Below are 12147 nucleotides of genomic sequence, written 5' to 3'. Positions count from 1 at the left end.
TGTATTTACTTATTCTCCTTTTTACCAATGCTTTCTTATACACACACTGACAATAAGACACAACTTATATATCCGTGTCTGCTTGTCTTTGCTTTTGTATTTCATTTTGCCATTGTGTTTGAAGTGGAATAATATACACTGGCAATGGCTGTGTTTTCTGTTACTTGTGATTACTCACCAAATCATTCTGGAGTGTTCTTTGTTTTTTTGTGTGTGCTTTTTTTTTTTTTTTTTTTTTTTTCCTTAATTATTGGGTTTGATCTCTGCTTAGGGAATACAACATTCTTTCCTGTGCTGTCCTGAATATAATTGCATTTGCAGTGATTGTTTTCTAATAACAGTTCTGTAAAATAAGTGCTTTGGGGCCAAATCCAGTTTTACTTATGAGAACAAAAGAATTTTGCCTGAATAATAATTGAGAAAGGACTTTGTGTGTTGGGTCATTATTTGCAAAATATTTATACAGCCCATGACAGCTATTATATAACCCTGGTATAATAAAGAACAAACAACACGTCAGAAAAACTATTATAACATTATCATCTAATTTGGGCATCACAGTGCCTTGGTTTGGCCATGAGGCTTTCACAGATATTCATGAAAGTTGATGGCTCAGAGAGAGGAAAGATTTAGAATAAATGACATTGTGTAAGATTTCATATTGACACTCCTATTTTATTGAGGGTTAGGTTGTGACATTTTCAACAACACTGAAGAGCTAGTTGCTTTCCTCAAAATATTCTAATTTATTTTATACTATAAGGATTCAGGGGCATCAAAAGCTAATGAATAAGAATGGGAGTAGCTTCAATGGGTCCTCAGAAATTATTTGGGATTTGCCTAATACCCAGTGATTGTGTGTCATTTAGGATATTCCCCAGGTTGATAGCTGGCTGTCTTGCAGTGCTACTCTTCCTGATACTCATTTCCAGCCAGCACAGTTCATAGAAATTTAGCCAAAGATTTTCCACTGATAATAATTGTGGGTGTGAGCAGATAAACCTGGCATAGGACAAATATACTATCATCCTCCAGCCTCTTTTCATTCTTATAATGTAATTAACAGCCAGACAAATGTTTTTAACAGTGTAGTTTTCATTTTTAAATTGCACTTTGTGGAATATTGAATAATGTGAGACAGTGTTTTTTTTTTTTTTTCTTTTTTTCTTTTTTCCTTTTTTTTTTTTTTTTTTTTTTTCTTCCAAATTTTCCTGCCTAGCTGCATAAATCTAACACACAGGATCTGTCCTTAATAATTTATGCCATGTCAGTATACCAGTGTAATTCTTCCAATATACCCCTTGTGTTTAATTCTTGCATTCTATATTTCAATGTAAGATTACAGGTTAAAAACTTTAAAAAGTTATTTCTAGAAATAGTTTTTGCTTCTCTGAGGAGACAAGAATTGAGTATTATATTGATTTCTGTATCTGGAGAATTATGATTTTGGAGAATTTTTGTGAAATGTAGTAAAATCAATGTAATAAGGACCAAATATCTTGGTTTCTTATGCAGGAAATAAAAGCCATGCAACCAGAACTGCCATGGCTAAGTACTTCAGATCGTGTATATTTGTCCAGACAACTCTGTTTATTTAATTCTGTATCATAAGGTGACAGAATGTTATCGTAGGCATCTGAGGCAAAAGTCATCAAATTAACATCCTCAGATCTACATTGAAGTGCCATTGTGATTGTAGAGCAGGTCAGTAATTTTTAGACACTTCACTGACAACCTCATTCTGAAGGCAATGTAATGCAATGTCCTTACTCTGACATCCACTGATAGATCTGTCTGCATGTCCAAAATTCATAAATATCATATTGCATGGATTAAATAAGTCCCTAAACCTTTAGGTGAGGGCTGGGGGAGCAAAGTCTGGTTTGAGACCACCTGATGAAACTGAACACATACAAGTCTATGGGAGTCAATGACATGCACACCAAGGTTCTGAGGGAACCGGCTGTGGAGTTGCCAAGCCTCTCTCCATCATATCTGAAAAGTCCTGGCAGTCAGATGAAGTCCCTGGTGAATGGAAAAAAGGGAAACATCACTCCCATTTTCAGAAAGGATAGGAAGGAAGACCTGAGGAACTGTAGATATGAGCCAGCAGTGCGAGCTTGGAGTCTTGCATCCAGGTCTAGGGTTCCTAGCACAAGAAAGATGTGGACCTGTTAGAGAGGATCCACAGTAGGGCCCCAAAGATGATGCGAGGGCTGGAGTACCTCTCTTATGAAGAGAGGCTGAGAGAACTGGAGATGTTCAGCCTGGAGAAAAGAAGGCTCCTGGGAAAACTTATTGTAGCTTTTCCATACTTAAAGGGGGCTTATAAAAAAGACGGACAGCAACTTTTTGCTCAGGCAGATAATGATAGAACTAGGGAAATGGTTTTAAACTAAAAGAGTGGAGATTGAGATTAGAGGTTAGGAGGGAATTCTTCCCTCAGAGGGTGGTGAGGTCCTGGCACAGGTTGTCCAGAGAATCTATGGATGCCACATCCCTGCAGGTGTTCAAGCCCAGGTTGGATGACGCCTTGCGCAACCTGATCTAGTGGATGGCATCCCTCCCATAGCGGGGGAGGTGGGGGGGGGGGGGGGGGGGGGGGGGGGGTGGAACTAAATGATCTTCCAACTCAGTCATTCTATGATTCTATAATTCTATGATTTTGTATTTAATATGACATCAAAACTGTTTAATAAAATGCAGTGACTTGTTCACGTTATGAAAACCCCGAACAAATTATAACTTGGTACATCATTAAGGTTTAATGTTAAACTATAGTCTGTGTCTTTTCCTCTCCCCCTTCAATAAATCTGGCTACTCCTTTTATTCTTTTCTCCTGTCTTTTATGTGTCATTTTCCCTGTCTTTCAACCTCTAAAACATTTTCTAACCTCAGCTAGCAAGGAGTTATAGTCTGCAATGAGAGAGCTGTTGCTTTTCATTCATTTATGAGGTAACACTGATTAATGCTAACGGGTGCTCCACAAAAGGCAGGACACAGAAGATATCCCCACTTTTAGGGGGATGAATGAAATGATCAGGTATGCCTTGTTCACGTAACTCTTCCACTAACACAACTTACTAAAAAATAGGTCAATCAAACACAGAAAATATGATGGTTAGATTCAATGTTTTTTGTTTTGCTGGCATCACATATTATTATAGTGGTCAGAGACTTGCTAATGCTCTTCTGTCAGTATTCACCAACATCTGGGTTTAGGTACTAAACACTGTGATATGTGATTGTCAGTTCCCTTAGTTGGGGCCAACCTCTTCTTTGGCTCCTCCAGCAAATTTCCTTAGTCATCAGCCCTGCATGGATCTGAGATGGTAAACTCCAGTTTTTAGCTCCTAACTCCAGTCATAACTTCTGGAAACTACCCAAGATTAAAAGTCCATATATATATATATATATATATATATATATATATATATATATATATATTTTACTGCTTCCTCCATGGTTTTACAGCTTATCCTATCAACAGAGGATGAAACCACGTAATACAGAGAATTTGCAATGATTTCCACCATGTTTGGGTTTTGATTTAGATAAAGCAGAAGACATAAAGGTCAGTCAAAATAACAACCTTCTCTGTGCCTTAGGTTCAATCTCTTTGCTATTCTGGAGCACTTCTTGGGTTAACGTGGGAGGCATTTGTAGTACCAGTCTTTCCCTTAAAAGGAAGTAATATTTGGTCTCTTCCCTTAAAGAAAAGTACACACTAAGAGACGTTTCCTCTTCTCTGAGGAGTTTCTACATGTTCTCATATGTCTCCCAAACTTAAAAAAAAAACAAGCAAACAAACCGGTATACTGGCACTTCTGTATCACAGAATATGAGGATACGATACAAGCTCCTTCTGTACTGAAGAGGGCTATAGTTTAAATAGAATGATATCAGATTGTAATAATACTCTACTGTCAGCTATAGCTAACAGTAAGCATTTCTCCCCACATTTCTTTCATTCTGCAAAACATTAGGAAAGGTTTCAGCTCTACACTCAAAATGCTCTTAGAAGACAAAACAGAATTTGAAGAAATATCAAGAAATCCATTAATCCATCAGAAGACTGATACTGAAACTTATTGAAAAAGCAAATATACACTTTTATGTACCTCCTTGAAAGGCTAAAATACACTGTTGATGAGATTTTGTACCCTTTTTTTTTGGTTTAATATTGTATTTTTTTTTTCCCTGCAAATATTTCTGACAGGTTTTGACCATTACTATATGTGGTCAATTACTGTTCACTGAATAATTTATTCAAAGATTAATGTCAAAACAGACCTAATAAATTATGTGATGAATATTTTTCCAGTGTAGTCAACTGGCCCTAAAACCCATTACAGACTTTCATTTATAATACATATGGTTCTCTATATAATAAATTAACAAGCACTGTGAATTACAGAGCTACAGTTTTATCGAAGGCTTGTAGGGACAACTTAAACCTCAAAAATGAGGCTCAGGCAGTTTGGAGAGACACAAGGTTTCCAAAATGGAGTGATAGCCCCATAACTGAAAGTGTTCTTGCATTTTAATTAATGGAGGGATTCAGAGTAACATTAAATCTTCTGTCTTTCAGTACCTCCCCTTATCCCTCTTCTTTGTACTTCATTCTCCTTCTGCACCATAACTTTTCTTCTGTTCCTCCCAGTTATCACATTGTCTCCTCCTAGCTTTGACATCACACTCCCGTCAATGACACTATGTGTCAAGACTGATTAAGCTCCATCTAAGAAAATGTTCAAACATTTGCTTATAAAGCAGGGGAATAGTCGTACTAAAGCCAGTGAGTCAATGACACACCTGAGCACCAGCAATGCTCAAGGGACCACCTGGAGGATATCATTCAGCATGGTTTGCCTGAGTGATCGTTGTCTTGCCTGTTTCCATGTCCCTTTCACATGCTGTGCCCACACTGGATTCCTAATGTCACTTATTTGTGTACTAAATCATTGCAGAAAAATAGAGATAAACCCTTCTCTCTGCCCACTCACTTTGGCAATTAATTTTCAGTAAGTCTTGATGATTTAACATAAAGTTAATGAGCATATGATTTTAAAAAATAAAAGGTAGATGGTGTCTTGCTGTGGTTCAAAAAAGATGATTTTCTCCCCTCTTGAAATAATTGTAGGTTTCTGAATATGTGTCATTTTACCTCTAACTGGCCAGGAAACACTGCCAACCTCTGGTTTTGAGTGTTTATGCTGTCAGTGTGCTCACAGAATTGTAAACAAAGATTGGAAAGGAAATCACATGCCTTGAAGATCAAAAAGAGAACTTGGTTTCACCACATAAGGAACACCCATTGTGAACAAATCATGAAAATCACTTTGACATTACTCACTTTTGAAAAACTACACTTAGCCACATACACACACAATTCCCTCTATGTTGTTCCTGTGTGTTTTTCAAAAAGTGGGTTTAATCTTATTTTATGGATGGAAAGTCTGAGATACAAAAATGAGAAGGAATATTCCCAGATTTTAGAAGTTGGTACTCCCTAATTTTCTTCCTCCTGCCTTTTTTTCCCCTAGTCTTTAAACTTTGTGGGTTGTTTCATTTACTCTTTTCTGGCAGATGGACCAAACATGTTTGGGAATCAACCACAGGTCTCCTGATCACAAGCATGGTGTGCCAGGCACAGAAGACATCACTTCCCAAACTTTAAAAGTCACTTCAATTTTCATTCAAAAGTGAGGACCATCCAGAGGTCTGAATTGCCAAGAGTTTAATTTTGTATAGAAAATGTGTTATTTGTACATTGAGTCTGTCCACTAGCTGGAGTACTGCAGATACTATGATGTGATGGCACCCTGTTTTTTTCCTGAGCTCATTTCAGAAAAGATGAAGTAGTTAGTACTGTTGTTTTGAGAGTGTGTCAAGTAAGCAAATATAGTACCTCCATTTTCCCTCCTTTGCAGCTTTCTTGTTAGGAGGATTCCTTTTCTAATCAGCAGGGTTAACAGGTTTAGCAGCATTCAAGCTCCTGTTAGAGACTTAATCTGTCAGAGTCTTAATCTGATTTGGGTTCCGAATTTGTAAAGGTATTCTCTGTAATTAAGTTTGTCTTCTCCTTCATTTTTAAACACTCCACATTTGCTTGCAGTGTTGAATGTTTGGGAGGAGGTAGGTGCTTTCCTCCTTCTTATTCTTAAGGAATTAGAATCATTAAGGTTAGAAAAGACTTCCAAGATCTTGTCCAACCATCCCCCTGCCACCAATGTCACCTACTAAACCATGTCCCTGAGTACCATGTCCAACCTTTCCTTGAACACCCCCAGGGACAGTGACTCCACCACCTCCCTGGGCAACCCATTCCAATGCATGACTGCTCTTTCCGAGAAGAAATATTTCCTAATTTACAAAAAAAAAAAAACAAAAAACCACACCTCCCCAGGTTCAACTTGAGGCCATTCCTTCTAGTCCTATTGCTAGTTATCTGCAAGAAGAGGCAGACCCCCAGCTCCCCACAACTTCCTTTCAGGTAGTTGTAGAGAGCAATAAGGGCTCCCATGACCCTCCTCTTCTCCAGACTTAACGACCCCAGTTCCCTCAGCTGCTCCTCACAGGACTTGTGTTCCAGACCCTTCACCAGCTTTGTAGCCCTTCTCTGGACATTCCCCAAGGCCTCAATGTCCTTCTTGTAGTGAGGAGTCAAAAACTGAGTAAATCATGAGTAAAGCATGAATTATATATATTAATTTTAAAAATCCAAGGTCTGGATACAAATTGGCCAGTATAGATAAATGTCATAAAGACAAAACAATTTTGGATAACAAAATTGTCTTGGTTTGAAAGAGGGTGATGTTCTGATCCTAGCTAGGGGATTGGACCAGGTGAACTCTCAAGGTCTTTTCCAAGCTGAGTTGCTCTGTGAGTTTATGCATTCTCCTCCCTAGTAAGAAAACTGTTTCCTTTCACTGACAGCACTCATCTTGAAGCTGTTTCCTGGCACTGTATAAACTCAACTTTCTTCATCACTGATGAAGCCCACAAGCATGGCATCACTCTGCACTAGATATATATAAAAAGCAGACTTTCCATTGTTTAAAGAATATGAATAAAGTTCCTTGCGTTTGTGATATAAAAGAATAAATGATCAGTGCTTCATTCTCTGAAGTACAAGATCCAGTAAACCGAATAGTAGCAGTACTGATTGAAAGGACAAGAAGATGTATGTCTCTGTAACAGGACCCTGGCAGCATTTTATCAGTTTCTTTATCATGCCTTTTCTCTGTCATGGCAGGAAAGACTTTAGAGAGAAAAGCTATAACAAACTGATTTAGAAGCTCTAAATGACAGCAGTGGGTCTTATTACCACAATACACTCCAGGATCACTATTCCCACCTTTAGAAATCTGTGGTGGTTGGAATTCTTAAAAATAGTCAGAAGGAAGGGTGTTATGCTTTACGATATCAAAGTTCATCAACACCAGGCACTGTGAGAGAAGGTTCCAGCTGCAAATATGTGAACTTTAATTCTTATGAAACTATTTTATCTTCTAACAGAGTTTTGTTCCCTTCATCTCCCTGTGCTCAGCTTTTTTTTTTTTTTTTTTTTAAAGTCCCTTTCCTGTCATATGAAATACAATTTCACAAACTGACTGACAGCAGACATTGAATCCTAAGGCTCTTCCACCCAGAAAGACAAAAATAAGTAGAACATTCACCCTCTAAGCCCCTAAACTGCCGTAAAAAGATTTTGTCTGTGGCAGCTTCTCTTATCTATTGTCCTTTTAAAATTGCATGCTGAGTTATTTTCTTAAAAGGGTAAGAAAACGCTCAGGCATTTTAACCTTCTTACCAAGGTAATGTCTGTTGGAACTCCTGGATGCTTTGAGTGAAATCATACCATCCAGCAAAGGATGGGGCACTCAAGAGAGGGCCAGGATTACAGGCCTGGTTGTCCTGTAGACTTCAAGGCAATCCTGTTTGGTTTGTGCAAACACTGGGAGCTATAGGGTTGAATGGTAAGAGATCTCTTGACAAAAACAAGGGGGCTTCAGTTTTAATGGGAGCCATGAGACGCTGTCATATTACCACTAAACCATCTTTATTACATTGTTAGAAAAATGGCAGATCCCTACTCTGTCAAAACCCCGAACAAAGTAAAGTCCAAAAAACCTCCCAAATATTTAAGTCTTAGGAGCATTTCAGCCATTGAAGAGTTAGGAACAAAAAGAGCTTTTTGCCAATAAATCTATATAGCTGCAATAAATCAAGACAGACCCATATATTAAGGCATTAAGTACATCTGTGTACAGCTAGACTGCCTAGAGACCCTTCTCAAAAGCAGACTTGCCTACCATCCATGTTCTAAAATTCACAACCCAGTGTTAAGAGGTTGCATCAGTCCAAGATCCAGAAAGTTCTTCAGGGACAGTGCTGAAGTTTCTCTGAACTCTTTAGAAAGAGCCTTAACTTTCATTCACAAGGACAACACAAACCCAGCCTGGGCAGGCCAGAATGTATTGTCTGACACAGCATCAGGATTTTTAAACTGGGCTGTTCCTAAACACAGTGCAGACACTTTCAGGCCCAGTGACACCATGGGCATAAGCAGCAAAGCAGTTGTTTATGGGGTCCTTATGTTCAAGTTGTTTCTTGGGAACTCATTCATGAGTTAGGAATAGAAAACATTGACTCCTGGAAGAAAATCATGTTGTTTTCATAGCCAGGATGAGGAAGGAGCTATTGGGCCATCTATAGACATTTAAAAATGACTGTAAAGGATTCTTAGAAGTTCTTTGTCATGAGCTGTAACCTGGTCCAACAGCATTAAATCATGGTCACAGCTGATTCCTCTGATAAGTTTAATTGAAGCAGACAGCAGTAAAACTATGTGACTATGATGTCTCTGAGCAACAGTCCAAGTGGAGAACGAAGAGGAGGAGCAAATGTATTACATTTGCATAAACATTAGATTGGAAGAAATTGTAAATATTAATCTGAATCCATACAAAGGAAGTAAAATAGTAATTTAAGAGATTTGTGATTCAGTTAAGAACTCTGCAAATTACTCTATTAATGTTAAATTGAGGTGAAAATAGATCTCATACATAGTAATGAAGCTGAAGTTTAGCCTGGAGAGTTAAACGGGCAAGCCTGTCATTTTGTGTTAACGAGGGCAGAAATCAGGAGGGACAAAGGATGGGTAGGCAAAATGATAACATTGGCAGACAAAAGCTGTGCCAGGCTGTTCAACAGGAATTCAATCTCTGCTGAGCAAACTCATCATTGGCTCACTCTGAAAAGCTCACAAATTCCCTGTCTTTTACCTTTCTGATGGGATGAAAGACCTGCTGGCCAGCTGCCAGCGTTCGATTCAACCATTTTATCTAGGAGCGCGATAGTGACTCAGGCAGGGAGAAGCAAGGAGTTTGTGCGGATCCAGAAGAGACTCTTTATATTTTCCTGGGGATTTCTCAGTTGACTCTAGCTAATCTCTCCTTACTGGATTTGCACCCCTGGAAACCTTTCTTTGAAGAAAGTTTGCTCACCAGAGTAAACTGTCCAGACCATTACAGATTTGAGAGGCACTCACTAAAGAGAAAAGAAAAAAAAATCTGTGCTAACCAATGGACAATCATGAAAGGATCTCTAAAGCCTTATAAAAACATGTCTTTTTAGTGTAACAATGAACACAACATATGGTGCCAAATCCAGCCAAGCTCACCAGGGGCTCCCTGGAGAACAGAAGGATTTTGCTGAGGAAAAGGAAATACTGCTTGCTGCTGGTACCTAAGGATGGATGGAGGGGATGGAAAGAGTTTTCGGTCCTCTGAAGAAGCTAGGGGGAGCCTGGAATTATGTGGCTGGTTCTTGAAAGTGCTTCATTTTACTTCATGCTTTTAATCCTGTGGTGGGGGGAACTTCTGTTTTCACTTTAAACTTCTTAAACCTCATTGTGAGCTAGAGATGCTGAAGCTGAGCTGATTTTGCATGAAGAGGAAGAACCCCCTCTATTTTACACATTTTTTTACACAAAACCATTGAATAAATTTCTATAAAGCTTGGTCCAGTATCTCTGCACATTTCCTAATTCCCACAATTCATCAATAGAGCAGAACCCAGTGAGCATTGTGCTACAAAGGCACTATTTTCCATTGCTCCACTGAATTTGTAAACAACCATCTGCAGTGGTTGACTGCAGACTTTTTCTGGCACATTCAGAAAAAAGAGTGTTCCTTATGAAATAGTCACCATTTCTTTAAATCATGTACTTCAACTTGTCTTGGAGCCAACTCCTTCCTAACTGTCCTCTACTTTGTGTAGATAGATTCTGCACAGAGAGTGTTTACCCACCTACTGGTCAGACTTAACAGAAGTTTGCATCCCTTGCACGACTGTAAATATTTCCTCAGTGATGGGACAGAATTCACATCTATTGGAACAAAATCTCACTTTTACTGTTCCATTGCCTGCCTCTCCTTAATTGCCAGCAGTGCAAGTCTACATGAAATCATAAGGAGTACATCAAATAAATCTACTGTTTGAGTGGAAAAACATTCAGACTTGGGTTTTGAGTTCATATAGATCACTTATGCTAAGCAATTCATTTGCCTATTCCTCTTATCTTATCATCCTGACCCAGGTATCTGAACAGGTTATAGGAGATAGTAAATGCTATTTTCCTTCCAAACTTCATGACTTATTCTTATACTCATACTGTTGTGGTGTATTTTCCTGACCTTGTATTTAGAAGTGACTAAATATAAATATTAAATTCATGTGACCTTTCCCATTTCCAAATACAAATTTTGCTCATGATCTTTGCACGGGCATTTGAAGTGAGTTATTTGGTTTGCATTGAAAACTGTGTAGGGGAATGATAAAGCAACAGAGCTGAACTGATGCAAAAATAAGCACAATCTTCTTTAAAAACAAAAACGAAACCCCACAGACTAAATGGCAGATAGTAACTCACTTTCCTTATGATGATAGTTTAAGGTTTTTGTCCTTTCTGAAGTGGTGCCTGGGTGCAGTAATCTCCCATCTTTGTTTTCCAGTCCAAGAAGGACATATAATGGAAAATCAGAGGTCAATAAACAGAAAAGCAGTCCCCAGAAGCTTCCAAATACATATGCTTATATGCATGCTCACCAGAAGTGCTTTGGATTTGTTTTATATATGATGTGCAAACTGGTGGAGGGACTGTGTGCGTTAATATTCTCAGTGCGGTCTCTCAACAAGGAAGGTTTATTGGTTTATTCCAACATTATAACTGCAGCTTTAAAGTTACTAGTTGTCTCTTGCAGCTTTTGGGGATGGTCAGGTGGTTCGCTGATGTTCCAGTTACTAGCCTCAGGTTTTAGTCTTAAATTAGATGTGATAGCTAAAAAAAAACACAACTATTTAAAAATATATAATCTTTTGATCGTATAATCTTTGTGCAGATACTTTACCAAACCTGTAGGCTATCACGTCACTTGGACCCAGTACATATGCCTTTTATGTCCAAAGCTACGTTTCTGAGTCTGGTGCTCTTTTTAGTCTGATTTCCTAAGGAAACCTGTACATGTTCCTTAGGTACGTGTAACTTCAGCCTTTCTTTTATATCCATTAACTAATTTCAGATAAATTTCACAAGTGCAGATGTCCCAGATATGATAATTACCTGCAAGCCTGATCAATCATGGGATGCTTAGAGGAAAGATACCTACTACTGCTCCTGCTAAGGGAAAGATGGGGAGCTCAGCTGGCCCCACAAGAGCCCTGACCCCATGCAGAGGATGCCTGGACAACTGCAGCACAGCATAACTCTCAGCAAATAGGGGGTGGGCAACAGAGTTAATCAAGGGATGTGTAAAACATCTGGAGGCAGCAGTTTGGAGTGTGTTGGAAGTATGAGACTATCCTGCAATACCCTGAAGAGGAGAGTAGCAAGGGAGTTCAAAGGGGTGTGAGACACAGGACAGTGGGGAGAAAGATCATTGCTATAGTGCTAGGAGTGATTTCAGGAGCCATGAAAGGGTAGGGAGAACAAGAGGGAGAAAATAAAGGAACTTTATTTTCAGAGGAACATTTATTTTCAGAGGAACAACAGAGGAACTACTTTCTCTAGTTTTGCTTTTTTTTTTTTTTTTTTCTCCCTCCCACTTCTAGGATAACTTTCCTGCAGCTACTTTGGTAGCT

General features: G+C 38.7%; 1 long non-coding RNA gene across 1 annotated transcript in view; it reads right to left on the bottom strand.

The window, feature by feature from the left end:
- The window catches only part of LOC118161536, an 82918-nt gene extending 71800 nt beyond the window's left edge, over positions 1–11118 (bottom strand). The window contains exon 1 of the long non-coding RNA XR_004748077.1: positions 10940–11118. This is a non-coding gene — a long non-coding RNA (uncharacterized LOC118161536). The remainder of the gene's footprint in view (positions 1–10939) is intronic.
- Between the last annotated feature and the right edge of the window lie 1029 nt (positions 11119–12147).

The sequence above is a fragment of the Oxyura jamaicensis genome, chromosome 1 (assembly GCF_011077185.1).
Source record: "Oxyura jamaicensis isolate SHBP4307 breed ruddy duck chromosome 1, BPBGC_Ojam_1.0, whole genome shotgun sequence".
Lineage (NCBI taxonomy): Eukaryota > Metazoa > Chordata > Aves > Anseriformes > Anatidae > Oxyura > Oxyura jamaicensis.
The sequence above is the reverse complement of the archived record's forward strand: the minus strand, read 5'-3'. Positions and strand labels throughout refer to the sequence as shown.